Source organism: Haplochromis burtoni, unplaced genomic scaffold (genome assembly GCF_018398535.1).
Source record: "Haplochromis burtoni strain Fernald_Lab_line unplaced genomic scaffold, NCSU_Asbu1 Contig_31, whole genome shotgun sequence".
Taxonomy (NCBI): domain Eukaryota; kingdom Metazoa; phylum Chordata; class Actinopteri; order Cichliformes; family Cichlidae; genus Haplochromis; species Haplochromis burtoni.
Genome location: NW_024582392.1, coordinates 2,782,275 through 2,798,314, shown reverse-complemented (window position 1 = coordinate 2,798,314; position 16,040 = coordinate 2,782,275). Strand labels below are relative to the sequence as shown.

At 37.3% G+C, this 16,040-nt stretch overlaps 1 long non-coding RNA gene across 1 annotated transcript in view; it reads left to right on the top strand.

Moving 5' to 3' along the window:
• Window positions 1-15,438, top strand: part of LOC102297065 — a 49,727-nt gene extending 34,289 nt beyond the window's left edge. Inside the window, exons 2-3 of the long non-coding RNA XR_315567.3 lie at window positions 11,964-12,111; window positions 14,268-15,438. This is a non-coding gene — a long non-coding RNA (uncharacterized LOC102297065). The remainder of the gene's footprint in view (window positions 1-11,963; window positions 12,112-14,267) is intronic.
• The last annotated feature ends 602 nt before the right edge of the window (window positions 15,439-16,040 follow it).

The window sequence follows — 16,040 nt, the reverse complement described above, 5'->3', positions numbered from 1 at the left end:
GTATTCAACTGGCCCATGGACATACTGCTCTAATGTGTCTGGAAATGAAGAGGCTATTTCTTTTTAGCATGCGTTCTCACCATATTATTTTTACATTATCCGATTACCAGACAACAAACTTTCCTCTCATACCTGGTTTGTAGCTAGTGATTGGCCCACTCAATGTTTATTTATTATTTAGAAATCGTGAAAGGGTAGCAGTACAAAGTAGTATTGATGTCTTATAGCAACCACTCAGCCCATTCTCCTGTGAATGCAAGGGCAGCACATTGGTTGAGGTTATAGATGTTATCCAGCATGGTCTAGGTGAAGATGGTAAACAGGGTTTTGTTGTTAAAAAGGAGGGTTGGGGCTGTGGGGTAAACATATTGCCTTATATTAGCAATTTTATTGTAGCTCTCGGGGGCCATGATGCTGGAAATGTGGACCTACCAGTGTCTATCTCCAAAACAGTCTTGGATCTAACAGCATATATATGTGATATTAAGGACAAGTCATGAGAGTTAGTAGATCAATGTTTGGAATATAACTGAATAACAGCTTGAATTACAGACCCCTTTCTCACACATTTTACTGCTGAGTCTACAACATGTGCTGTAAACACACTTTAATAAGACATAAGGCAACAAATCAATAGAAAGGTTTCCCTGTCCCATATGAAAAAAATCTGCCAGTCAGTAGATTTCAGCCTTGTGTTTTGCATTGGCTAGATTAAGGTGAAGTCTTTAAAAAAATCAATAGGTTAGACCCTAAGAATTTCAGTGTCAGATGTCATATATTTTTACACAGACCGTGGATTTAGGCTCTGCTTATTTAAAAGCTTCTGGATTGTTTACCGTCTATCTTTTTGTTTCAACTCATAGGTTGGGTTCGTTCTGACATCTGTAGTGGATAAAAGGTTAATTATTGATAAGTGAACCAAGTCAAATGTTCTGGGTTTTTTTTGGTTTCACTGATAAATATGTGTGTACTATTCAGTGTTTTTTCTAATCTCTCGTGTTTGAGATGTGATATTTGTGAAAAATGAATTTTAAGTGAATTAATTTTAAATCTGATAATTCAATTCATCTTATATTTTTTGCAGCAACATAGGACTCCATACTGAGCCAAGTTCACAGCAAAATGTGGTTACAGTGCTTTGCAACATAAATAGTTATTTTGCTGTGTTTTCAGTATGCTTGTATTGTCTGTTTTTCTGTTTTTATTCATATTATAGTTGGCTGGACTCATTAGCTAAAGATTTTTTTCCTTTAACTCAACTACTTTTTCCCAACTAAACTAATCAAGAATGAACTGAAACAAAAACAAAATACTAAAATATTAAGTGAATTCAAGATAGAGTTCTGAAAAAATTAAATTTCAGTGTCTGAAATTTGAATTGAACACTGACTGAAAGCAAAGTTTAAAAATACCATTGGTGCCAGGGGTTGTACATGATGAATATAAAAACCCTGACAGTCCTGGAGTTACAAAAATAACAACTCAACAAAATAAATTATGTCAATAACAGTAATGGTAGTGATTTGTCCTGAGGGACAGGTAGACCTACAAGGACCCACATGACAGCTGGTTATCTGTGGTAGCTGTGCCGAACCATGAATGCGATTCAGCTGAATATTACTGATGTTGGTGTGCAGAGCGAAACATGATTGTGTGGGCATATGGAGATATGCAGAGTGCGCAGTGCCCTTGTCAGGACTGGCAGATGGAAAAGGTTAATTAATAACAGTTGTTTTAGATTAAGGAGCAGAGCCACTTTTGCTGATTTACGGTTATCATCATCACCATTCATTAATAAAAGCAGGAAAAAAATAATCAGTGTGTGGTTGTTTCTTTCACAGTGATAGTCATTGTGTTTACCAATTGGTACAAGCCTAAGCAACAGTATTATTCAAGTTTTATTTGTCCTTGCACACAATTTGAGTATGGTTTCAATTTTTACTTTCAGGATTTTTCTCCAAGATGCAGATTTAGTTTTTTAAGCTGAGTGGGCATCAGCTCAGAGGAGAGTTTCACATGTTCTTAGAACGCTATTAATCTGTTTCATAATATCAAGATAAGATATGAAGACTAAACTCTATTAGAGCAGTTAAGATTAAATTATCGGTCTGCTTTTAATATTGTCTGAAGATTGCATGTAATTCATATGGGTATAACACACATTTAAGAGTCATCATACAAAATGTTGTCATTAAAAATATTTTATTAAAAACATAGTGAGCCAATTACTTATTAATATGCAGCTCATCCATTTATTTCTTTTTGGTACATAAGTTACAAATTAGATTTTATTTATCTTGGATTGACACTAGCACAAGGAAGTCGTTAGTATAATAAACAGCTATTTTCTCTACTGTGTAAGTAGATGATGTATGATCCGTTTTTTTAAATACCAAAGAGCTGTTGCAGCAAACCACTCTTTTCTTGTCAGCTACTAATGTCTGACCTCTACCCCTTTTAGCTGAATGGTTCTATTGGTCATTAACGGTAGAAGACGGCTCACTCAGCTTTCTTTTCACATCAGTTAAGGTTAGTGTTATGAGTTTGTTAGAACCGGGCACTGCTGGAGGCAGCAGAGAGACAGTGCTTGATACACAGCACACCCATTATTTTTCTCACATTTTGCGGTAGAACTTTATAAAAAAAAGAAAGAAAACAACAACGGGAGAGTAAATGTCATGAAAGTGGCATGCTGTTCAAACAAAACTTGTGGGTTTATTACATCGACAACCACAGTGCAGGTCATTTCAGTCACTTGCTTACAGCCTATTTGTGAACATTTCTTTTATTCTCTTTCTGACAGATGAAATCCTTTCTTCACATTTTTGTCATTTACTTTCCGATGATAAAGCTCAACAATTAAATTATCCCACTAATATGTGTTGCTAAGTACACAGCTTGGCATTCTCAGTGCATTAAAAGGCATTGTAAGAATAATTTATCTGTATAGCATCTTTCAATGACATCAAACAACATAATTTCATCACGACTAGATATCAAATTTAAGATTAGAATATAATAATAATGAATAATAATGGATTGCATTTATTTAGCGCCTTTTGGGGCCCTCAAAGCGCTGTACAATTCCACTATTCATTCACTCTCACATTCACACACTGGTGGAGGCAGCTACAGTTGTAGCCACAGCTGCCCTGTGGCAGACTGACAGAAGTGAGGCTGCGATATCATGCCATCGGCCCCTCTGGCCATCACCAGTAGGCGGTAGGTGACACAGGAGTCAAAATGAAGTAAATAGTGGAAAAATCAACAGTATTTAGTACATTACTTTATTGTATACTTAATGCATTCTACAAAAATAAAAAAATGTATTGCACATCCATTTGTAAAACAACAAACAGACAAACTGAACGTTACCTTTATGCTCTTCATTGACGTAGCTTTCTATAAATCTGAAGCTATGGGATGGGCCAAAGTGTTCAAAGACAGATTTTCAGACAGATTGTCTCACAACTTAACAAGAACAGACAGCTCCCTTTTTGCCTCCAATGATTGTTCGGAGACCTCAGACAAACCCCTTCTTGAAATTTGGAACCTACATGGAGCTCTCCATCTCAGTGAGTAAGTATAGTTAGGTCCCAGGCAGACACCGTGAAATGGGCACTGCTCTGGATCACAGAGCAGGCCAGTGAGCCCATACTACTCATAGCTGGTCCATTTACCATGGCCCATTAGTAAGATCATACTCTGCTGGCTACACAGCACTGCCATTCATTCATCCTTCTACGCTGAGAGTGTTTGACCACACTAATGTTCAAGGTACTCTGTTCAGCTCACTAGCTTGCTGCAGCACTAATAGCTCTGGGCTCTGGAGGCTGGTAATGACTACACACCAGCCTAGACATGTAGGATTGATAGTTTAAATTAGATAGTGTATCTTAACGAATGCAGTGCTTAGACTTATTGATTTGTTTTGTGTGTGATATCAATCGTGACAACAGCCACATTCCAGGTGATGGAATTCTTATGAACCTCCAGGCTATTATCTTTTAATTGGCAAAACAAATGAACTCATATGATATACAATAAGAAAATGTAAATATCAATACAATAACTTGCAGTCCTAGAGGAGAACTTGGGTTCTTATAATATACTGTATGACTGAGTTGTTGCACATGCACTGTATGTGTTGTGTAAGTGTGTGTCATAATGCAACGGCAACTATTCCTGTCATCTCAGTGATTTATTACCCGACTAGAGGCTCTGTGGCCTGGCCGTGGCCATCTCCTCAGGCCACAGGAGTCACGGTATGCAGCTACATCACATCGGCAAACAGCACAATATTGCCCTGCTTCGCTTCGCTGATGCCAGCTGACACATGAATCTGTCTGTTGACAACGTGGTGTTATGTTGGAAACCTTGCAGGTCAAGTATCAGAGCAAAGGGTTAATGTGAAAATAGATTAAAACCCACGAGGCTTAAGTGGGATTGTGCTTCATACTTCTTTCAAACTTTGGTAAAGTGGTTTATATGAGTTACGCACTCGTGTGTGCTGTCCATCCTCAGAGTGCTCGAAACGCAGCAACTCTGGGGCCAAGAACGCCATCTAGTTAACGGTAATTTTATTTGGAACCGGTGAAGACAGATGTGATGACTGAGCTGTTCTGGCCTCTTCAGCTCTATAATCATTTCTCCATTCTCTTTAAGTCACCATATGTATTAAAATACTATTGTTGCAGGCCTGTTTAAGCCAGAATTATTTCTGCTCTAAATTGTGCCTTTAACTGTAGCGGTGAGGACGGGGCATTGTCTTACTCAACCATCAGAAAATATTTTTAAAAATTACGAAAGGTCTTATTTTCACCTTTAGGCATTTGATCGGTACCCACAGAAAGGGCATGCAATGTTTTATTTATTCATTAATTTATTTTAAATTACTTAATTTTTGGTTGCAAGGTGTGCCTAAGTGCAAGAGTGTGTGATATTTTAATAAAAGTACCTTTAAAGCTATATTACAAAGCATTTTGTACCTGAACTTGAACTGGACACTTTTAAGACAACTGCAATATTTTTCTGCACTTATCTTGTGAATTTAGTTTAAAAAGTAATTTAAATATTACTTTATTTAACTAGAATGTATTATTTTTGACTAGAAGTATCGTGTGGGATTGTATTCATATTTTTAAATGTTCTGAAATAATTAATAATTGCAAAAATTACTTAACTAAGTGAATATAAAAAGCTAATGCTTGCATAATAACTGATGATTTGATATTACACTTCTTTTTTGTGAATTTTATTTCAGTGAATACTTCTCTAAACATGGTACCTTCTAAATATTAGCATGTCGGCTTTATCATTATCTCTGTCAGTATGCAAGGTTGATTTTTGCATTTAGGTCAAACCACCTCTGTGCCCATGCACAGAGTTGCTAGTATTACTATAGACTCCAAATCTTCTTATAAGAAGTTTATCTTTCAAAGGAACCGAAGACTCGCTAGGTTTTCAACGCAGAGCAGCCGCAGAAAGTGTAGACTGTATTTCCAGAGGTGCGAACAGATTACTTGATGACAGCTCCAGTAGCAATTCAAGGGAGAGGCTATTTTGAGATCAATATCTGCAGATGAAAGAACAAGAAAGGCGAGAAATGAAAATCCCATCAACTGTCTACTTTGCAGTTTTAACCAAATGAGCAAAACTTTTCACTTTATCTCAGTTCAGTAAATGACCCGTGTAGTCAGTCTCAGGTTGTCTCAACTTAATCTGTGAATTTCATAGTTTTAGAAACACATATATTTCTGTGCTATATTAAAAGTATTTAGTCCTGAATCTTGTTTAGATCTGTTACCAAAAATCAAATACAAAATTAGGCTCTTGGAACTATGATCTGAACCATATGTCCTATAATGCTTTTAACAAGAAGCTGGTAAGGGCCACCAACATGTCCACCTCAGTCGACGCTTGCTAACATCACTGCCATGTTAACAACCTCCAGGATGAGGAACATGGAAGGTAATCATAATGGTGGGTGCTCTTCTATCTTAAAATAAATCCTGCAACCCGATCTGACAAACCAGAGCATATTTAACATGCACCGTAACTGCCGTGCTAATTATTAACCGTAATGAAGGTCATGATGCTCTGATGTTACCGGAACTGCTAGGTGAGTCTCTCCACAGCAAAAGAAGATATAAAATTATTGTTTTTTAATACCTGAGAACCCAAAGATCACACAGTTATCCAGCCCATTGTTGCTCTCCTCAATTTTTTTTGACAGATGTCACTACCATCAAATTCAAAATGAACAAATATTCTTCTTAAAATTATACATATTCTAATTTCAAATATTTGATATGTTTTCTGTGTCCTATTGTGAATAAAATCTGGGTGTATGAGATTTGCAAATCATTGCATTCTGTTATATACATTTTACACAGGTTTCTAACTTTTTCAGAAATGGGTTTGTGTTATTAATTCTCTCGCCAACAGCAGATGCTTAAACTAGGCTTAGTCCAAATTCATGCATTTAATATGATGCTATAATTAGTTCTTATATTTTGAGTCTTAACTCTAATCTGGTTTCCTCATTCCTTATGTTGAAAAGTACACCCGGAGAACAAGAAGCCCTGCATAAATATACATTCTTCCTACCAGTGTTTCCTACCTTTATTGCTATTCTAAGTGCTGAAAAAGATTTAATTTATTTGCTGATTCAAGCATAAATGTTCACAATTTCCAGCGCTCAAAACTCATAACATTCTCTATGTTGAATAATTCAACATGTTTTAAATTAATAATGATTTTCTACTCTCTCTGTAATTGTAAATGTCACACTTTGTACATTTGAATGACTTATACATTTGATTTGGATGCAGCTTCGTTTGCAGGAAGAATATAAAAGAGAGCGATTACTGTATACTGAAGAATGGAGGAAATTCAATGTTGTTTGATGCTATTGACATTATGCTTGGTGAATTTTTTTCTCTTGTCCCAGGATGCACTAGGCTGGTGGAATCTCTTGTAACCTCTAAGCAAGGATCCCAAGGATATAGACTGATGTGTCTCACCTTTTGTCCCTCTGCTTTCTATTTCAGCTTAGACCTCCTTATTCACAGTGTTCAGTAACACCAGTGTTTGGTTCCTCTAGCTGGAAGCAAGCCAGTTATAAATGCCATTTTACAAATGGGCCACCACTGTGATGAATGTTCTCCTGTCTTAGGATCATGACCCTGACACTGTAAAGCAATGAGATAAGGCTATTCATAGAGAAACCCAAAGAGACAAGTACATTAGCAATGAGGAAACTTTCTACTCATGCATCTTTTACAGAAGGATATTTACTTCTTATGCTTAAATCTATTTGGGGGTGGCTGTAGCTCAGAAAGACCGGGTAATCTACTAATTGGAAGGTTGGTAGTTCGATTCCTGGCTACTCCAGTCTGCATGCCAAATATCTAAGGTATTAACCTCACGTTGCTCTGTGATGCATCCCTTAGAGCAGCGGTCTCCAACCTTTTTTGCGCCACGGACCAGTTTATGCCTGACAATATTTTCACCGACCGGCCTTTAATGTGTCGCTGATAAATACAACAAAATAAAACTAGTACCGGTACCGAAAAAAAGAAGATTTATTCATAACACACGTGAAAAGACCCAGGAAAACCGAGTTAACGATCAAAACGATAACAAAATAACGCTGAAAACCGATAAAAACCCTGAAAACCATACATTTCACACCTGAGCCTCAACTCTCGCGGCCCAGTACCAAACGATTCACGGACCGGTACCGGTCCGAGGCCCGGGGGTTGGGGACCGCTGCTTTAGAGTATGAACATGTAGGTAGGAAGCATGGAAAAAAGCTCTTGTATGAATGGGTAAATGAAGCAAGTCGTATGCAGTGCTTTGAGTGCTCCGGTAGAGTAAAAAAGTGCTATATATAAAATCCAGTCCATTTACCATCTGTGTGCAGATTCACGTCTGTTCAAGTCTTTTTAAAATCTTATCAAAAATAAATGTCGAGATGTTAAAAAAAAAACCCCTCTATGTTATTACAAATAAACCTCTGTTTTCACAGAACTGGATATACATGCACAGTCCTAATATTTATGGAGACTTATTTGCTATTCCAGCTATCAGTGGACATAGTGGAGATTTGTATTCTATCTCCACCTTTCATAGACCTGCCAATGAGGAAAACAGCAATTTAAAAAAAAGAAAAAAAAGAGCAGTTGAAGTGTAGGGAAAGTTTTAATAAAATCACATCTCTAATCCTGTATCTAATCTCCTTATCATTTCACCTGCATCTGGCTCTAAAATGCTGTGTGCATGCCAGGATGGAAGGAATGCATGAGGTACGCACATTTTTCTATAAATGCCATTTTAATATGGAACATGCCATCTCCATTTATGTGTGTGTGTGTGTGTGTGAGAGAGAGAGAGAGAGAGTGCGAGAGTGTGTGTTTGTGTGTGTCTCCAGTCCAGTCTCCTGTGTGTGTGCACATAAATATTACTTCAGTATGTCTAGGGACTGGAGACATGAGTTCCCGAAGGTTTATCCCAGTGATTCCTTAAATGAGAAAAGGCAACAGTTCCATTTAAGATTTAATTCTGCAAATATTGATGCAACTCATCCAAATTTATGACTGCTGGAGGATTTAGTAGTAACCTGCACAATAACCCTGGGACTGTGTTCAGACTGAACAATCTGCAATCAAACCATTTCTGCCCAATGGCTGCTTCTTCCCAAATGACAAGATTAGCTACCACAACCGGTAGCTTAAGTTCTTTTTCCAAGATTAACTGAACATTATTAGCTAAATTAAAGGTGATTAATTAATGATGGTGTAATAACACAGTGATTACAGAACACTAATATTTCATTGGAAAGAACGAATGAGGTAATTTCATGACATGAATTTTTAATATAAGGGATTAAATTCTGCTGACTTGCATTTTAGATACTTTCTTAATTATATTTTGGATTAACAGCTCGTGTACTTTTTAAAATTCTGGCAGTCTTATTGTTCAGTATCTGAAATAAAAATCTTTCTTTCATTTTATTTACTCTTTAAAAACTGCAGCAGATCTTTTCTATGTCACAATCCCATAATGATCACCAAACTGTTAATTATATTCTTTTTGCCTCAGTTTTTTGTTTGAAGATATGCGTGTGTGTTTATATCGTGTGTGTGTGTGTCTAGTGTTTTTGTACAGTTCTGTTCTTCTGTTTTGTTGTACTTACGGATTAGCCACATCTGGGCCATTATTTTATCAAGGGGTTTGTGTAACTTTGTTATTTTGTGCTGACTGTGCTAACTGTAGGTCAGGCGTCTCTGTTGAGTCCCAATTCTGGAACCATCAGCTCCCCAGTGTCCCCTGCAGCCAAACATCCACACTAGCTGCCAGGCCCATATAATTCCTGCTGCTGACAACTCACTGAGACATCTTTGTAATTTAAGACGTAATTCTCTTTTCCTGGGAGCTGTATAAAATCTATATTGCAACCATAAACAATCCAGGCTTTCCTGTGAGCCTCACCATCTTCCTTTTTTATGTATGCAGCGAGATATTGTTGGAGATGTGCAATAGCAAGCAGTTCTGTTGCCTGAAAGGCCAAGCAGCAATAAGGTGGAAAGAGGCCGTGTCCCTGGTCATCCTGATGGAGGTGGATGTTCCCTCTTTACATAATTTTTGTACTCTTTTCACCTTGTTCATATTCTCCACCTTACAAGTTGAAGCAGATATCTAAAGATATATATATACACTTTTTATTCGAGTCTAACAGGTTTCTCAGTGCCATCGTATATCTGCAAGACCAACATTTTTAAAACTAAGACTACTCATTATCACCAGAGGCTTGAGTTCACAATGTTAAGAATATTTTTGTATGTGGTGGTTGGGGTCCTCATTATTCCATGGAGTCACTGTCCCCCCTTTTTTCCCCTCTTCCATTTAGAGCGCTGGAAACTGATTTGTGACAAATACAGTAAGTGAAATAATCATCATCATTATTTTTTTCTGGTTATTTATCATTTGCCTGACAGAATGTCAAAAGCACTGAATTTCAATTTTGTATTGTTCTGCAGTAAGGCTAATTATGCATGTCTAAGTCTCCAGCTACCGTAACAATTTGTGCTTATGAGGCTGCTCATTGTGGCAGTTCCATGTGTCTGCTGCTGCAGACGCTCCAGGCATTATTCCACTTCAGCCTGACACCAGTGTCTCTTCAAATTCCATCTCATTGCATTAGTCATTAAGCTCGGCACTGACACCACCCATCATATCATTGCCTTAATCACATCTGAGCTCAACTGTGTACATATGACCATATCATTAACACAGACTTCCATCCCTTCTCTACGCCCCCATCCTTCCATGCCCTTCCATTTTGCTCTTGCTTTATTTTCTATCTCAGTCTTGACCCCGTGTTTAATTCATCACACTGGGTAGTCCAGGTATCCGTACAGTGACAAATGACATTCACTTTAAAATGATTCATTCAGTGATTATTTCCACTACCTCACATGCAAAATTATTCATCCTCAGGGTGGGTTGTTGGGGGTGACTGGGATAACTAACAGTGATGGAGTGCAATGTAGGTTACTAACCTTGTGCAAAATGGAAAAAATGTTCACCATCCACTAGTGCAGAAAAATATGATGTTGGTGAGATTTTTCTATATCCTGTCTCCCTGGGTAATGACGAGCATAGCTCGGCCAGCTACACTGATTATTAAAAGATCTATTTTGTGTGTGTGTGTGTGTGTGTGTAGGGACTGAACTTTGCTGACGTGGTGATTACAGATATCCTGTCACCCGTCTAATAGTCAACTGTGGTTAGACCAGGATTCTGACACACATGTACCATTGTAGCTAAACATGCACAACACATTGACACTGTGAAAGAACACACCAAGTTTCACTTAGACAGAAAAGCTAAATAACACCGGTGATATTTTTACTATATAGACTTAGCTATACGATGCGTCAGGCCATCCATCTTTTTATTTATTTTGCTCCCGCTTGCTTGCTCTGACTAAGTGATTGTAATATGTGAATTGACAAATCTAATTCAGGAGACAGTATTCTCCCATGCTGGCAAAATAAAATTTACTGTTATATTTGCTTCTTGTGCTCCCTATGCCCATAACAGCATCCCAAGATGTTGTATATCTAACTATTTTTAGCCTTGAGTAGAAACCTGCAAGCAGCATCATTTCTGGACATAAATGCATAAAACTACTTTCATCTGCTGGATGACTCATAAATGTGACAAGGGGCAAAGTGTGATTTTATTTGGCCGTCAGCTCATAATGTGTTCATAGTTTAGTTTGACAGTGCAGCTCATATTTTCTTGTTAACATATGTTTGGCTAGGCAACACTTTCATCTCATTCTGATGCATATAGACGGCTCAATCTGCAATTTCTTTTGTACTCTCATTTTCATTTTAGGAAAAATTATGATTAAGGTGGCCAATGCATGATTGAGGCCTTTCAAGAAAGGCGAGCGTTTGATGGATTAAATGCACAGATGCCGTGACATTTTATCACTGCGCCGCAAAAGAGGTCATTGCATGAAACCGTTGCACAGCGCTTTCCCGTTGTAAAACATTCTGTGGTAACTTTAAAGAGCCTCCAACTTCAGTTATAGGACTGTTATATGAATTGTCATTGATTTATCTTGTATCATTAAAGCAGATCATGGATGCATGAAAAGAATCACTTTTTTTTTGCTGCAGCACAATTGCATTATATAGATAAGCCAGCTAAGCTGTTCCTCGACCTGAAATTAGATTGAATATGCAAGGACTTTGAGGCTTGCACCAATTGGGTTACAACAAGCCGGATTATTGGAATTCTTAAAATGGGCTTTTATTGTGCGGTTTAATATTGTGAGGAAACTAGCACATGTGCTGCAGGGACCAGCAGTATCTGTAACAAAAGGGATTTTAGCACTTCCTCTGGCTATGGTGGATTAACCCTATCTGTAATATGCTCTATTTTAGGGCCTGACTGATGGTTGTCACTTCCCAGGTTCTCAGGAGACACTGTGGTCTGCAGCAGTCAGAGATTTATATGGAATTAACAAGGCCGGAGTTGATGGTAAATGACAGCTGCTGACTCTCACTTGGGATCCACCTTAGCAGGATAAAGGTATTTCTGCTTGGTCTTTCTTCAGCCTCTGTGATTCACAGTAATGAGGTTTGCCTAGCCACTCAAGTCCTCAGAGAGACAGGTGATCGTCTGTTGACTCTGCTCACCACGTTGACAAGATATTACTGCAGAATCAAATATAATTACAGGAACATGTCAGCGCCATCTGCAGTAGAGAATCGGGGTCTTACATCTAATAATGATTTTCTTTGTCAATTAGTCTTTTAGCCATTATATGTTCTGGAGTATATAAAAGAAGAGTAACAAAGGCTGTGGGTGTCATTTTTCTCTATAGACAGTGAATGGCTGCAGTTAATGGTACTTTAAAATGACTTTCAAGTGAACTACAACTTGTATTAGCATAAAAGAGGGAATAATTAGGAAAGAGATGGAGAAGGTATATGTTGTTAGTAATATATGTGACATGAGATAAACAATAAATAAGGTTTAGTGTTTAATTTGCCTCTTAGGTGCTTCTCTACAGACGTAAATCTAAGTGTTGCCCGCTCACAACAAGAGGTAATAACCCTCAGGGCTGCCTAAGCTATTGTTATCCAGTGCCAATACCCATCCCTCTGCAATGCACTGTTAAAATTTACTGTCAAAGAGTGAAGCGGAGCTTTATTTTGACCTGATTTGGTCAAACAGCCTAATAAAGCCAAATAGTCTGAGATCGAGATGGAGGAAAACAAAGTGTTTTTTTACAGCAGCAACTGCTTTCATGCCTTTGCGTGGGCAATTTCACAGAATTATTCAATACATAAATTATATCATAATCCTGTTTAAAAGAGAGCTTTGATATGATCTATAGCTGATAAGACTTTTGCTTGTAGGATCTAAATTCTTTCATTGGCGGATTCAAGATCTGTAAGTGCAGCTCGGTATTTGGAGCACGGTTCAAAAACGGTGTTGTGTTATGTTCTGGTTAGAATGAGATACTACAACTGTAGTGACTATGGATAAGCACTTTGGTTTCATTTTCCACAGTCACGGTCAGTCAAATATTTATCAGAATATTCAAATTCAATCCTGGTTTTCCACAAAGGTTTTATTAATGAGATTATATTTCCAGATAGACGTATGATTGCCATACTGTGGCCAGCACTAATTTCTATAATCTTTGCTCATTTTTCTAAATGGTGACTTGACTTGAGGACATCCTAGTGAAGTCCCCATGCTCCGAAAGGAAACCAAAGGACACAAACATTGCTTATTGTCCACAATTCAAGTAATTTTATCTGGTTTTGACAGCGCTTCCAACTCTTAAAAGGTATCCAACTAGGTTTTTTGCTAAAGTGATCTTAGTTGTTATTACTGATTTTGGACATTTCCTAAGACATACTTATTTAGTTAAATTAACTGATGATTTCCAACAGAAATACCTTTTGATTCATTTATGTTCCATAACTGCCTTATCAGTTTGTGTGGAGCAGGGAAGATAATACATGGGCATATGTTTGGTTAATCTTATATCTAACAAGCAAACAGATGTTGTGGAGTAACACAAAGTAATGCTAATAATTATTAGTGCTTTTTCTAGTTTTATAGACTACTCAAAGCACATTATGAGATACATTCACTCATTTAGACACACATTCAACAGTTCTTTTATTGGCTCATTGTCACTCTTGGTTTGGTTCAGTATTACACATAGAAACATGTACTGCTAACCCATTGGGGGGAGGTTTTTCAGATCATTTTCTTGCTCAAGGACATACTGATATGCAGGCTAGAGAAGCCAGGGATCAAACAACCAACCTACTCTAACTAAGAGCCGTAGACCCTACAAGCAGTGTAGCAAGTAAGTTCCTTTACTTTGTATTGTGGTAAAATAAGCAAAATAATACTTAATCTTTATGGGTAACGACTCGTGACCTGACAAATACCATTTCATTCCCAACTTCTGAAATAGTTTGTGATACACCTCAAGTATACAATCTAAAGTGGCACTAAGACTTTGCATATAATATTATTTTTTCATTACAATTCCAATACATAACTGAGCTGATTCATATAAGAACAAAAATGGAACAGTCTTGAACTATCTAGGCATCTGTCCAGTAAATACAAGTTTTAAATTCAGTGACCCCAATGCAAGTGGCAGGCCTGTCCTATTAAAAGGTCTTTCCTCCCTGTCTTTGTCTCTTTGTAAACAGATCTTTAAAAGGCGATGACTTTGCCTGGCCTGTGCTGCTTCATCTGCGAAGTTAGAATCATCAAGAGAAGAAGCCCCAAGCTATTGATTTGTGATCCCTCATATAAACACACACACCTACTCTGTTTGGCTTAGTGTCACTCTTGCTTTGGCCTTTTAAAATGTTATTTCTGGCCAGCTCGTATGGGTTGCAGGCAAACATTAAAAACAAAGGTATAATAAACTTATGGCCACATCAGAAAAATTCTTTTTTACCCTTTACATTTCACTGCTCAACAAAAGGAAGATGGATAATTACATACCGTTTGATTAAAAACCCATCTGGACAATTATTAAAACACAGCTTCTTTTTCCTCCACAACCTTGCTATTTCTTGTCACTTAGCAGAGGCTTGACTGTGTCAAATCAATGTCAAATTTAAATGTTAATAGAATCCTAAATTATTCACCATCTAGTTTAGCCCATTTGACCCAGTCCCTGCTCGAAATACCTCTCCCATATAAATATATGATGGAGAATTATGGATCTGGCCAAGTCCAAGGGATCTCAAGGTGGGGAAATAGGAATTATTATTGTTGTTGTGTTTTTTGATTTTTTACTATCACTATTAAGATTTTTCACATCTTTAGTTTTACTTTTTTTGTAATTAAGCTGACAGAAATTATTAGTTATACTATGAGATAACTCAGAACATTTATTAGTCTATATTAAACACTTTACATATATTATTTCATATATATTGAAGATTTGGAAATTTCCAGTTGTTCAGCTACTCCCTGCCAATTCCCAGATACCATTTGCCTGTACTGAAAATCTACTTGACCCATAATATTTCAAGATTTCATGGTTTTAGGCTGGAAATTAGCCTGGCACTTACAGTGAACCTCTGCCTTATCTGCCGTGTCAAGTTCAGTCCAGTCCCAGACTGTTTCCAGTCAAAAAACAAAGTCTGCAACACAAAACGGACCTACACATCATCAGGCCTACCAGTTGTGAACTGCCAAATTCAGTCTATAACTTTTCCTTCAAAGTAGCAAAGTACATTTCTTTGGTAATTTTTAATAACATACAGATTATTTAAAATGAAATGTATTACTTCCTTACACTTACAATATTATGGCAGAGTATTACATCTGCATTCTGCTGTTAAAATCTTCATTTGGACAATAAACCTTAGTATCAAAGTGATGCTTATGAAGGATCACAGTCACTGCAGCCCTGTATAAGCCTGTGATGCTGTCACCCTTAACTTAGAAGAACTTACAAGAAAGTAAAGTTGTTTTCTCAGTGCATCTGAATGTATCACATGTGTAGGCAGTGGTAATATATATATATATATATATATATATATATAACAATGAAAATACAGTCAGAAAAGTGTGTGGTGTTTGACTGGGATAAAATGTCATTGTGAGGTAGAGACTGTAGGCAGTGAGTGGGCTTGTGGCATCATCACAGAATGTGATTTATTATTGCAATGGAAAAGCACTGAAACTTTCATTGAATCGCCAAGAAATCATTTATCACTTTTATTAGTCTCAAGTATTCCCTTTGCCATTCAGCCTACAGCCATCCAAATAAGCACAGAGGAGGAAGTCAGATAGATTCAACACCTAATGGCAGCAGCAAAGGGACTGATTCAGATATGTTCCAGATGTTTTATGATTAGACATAATGTCCTTTTTGAAAAGGCAACCACGGCTGCAGCCAGAGCAATTAAACTGTCTATTTTCAGCCATCTGAGAACAATGTACTGCCCCAGAGAATACTAAAC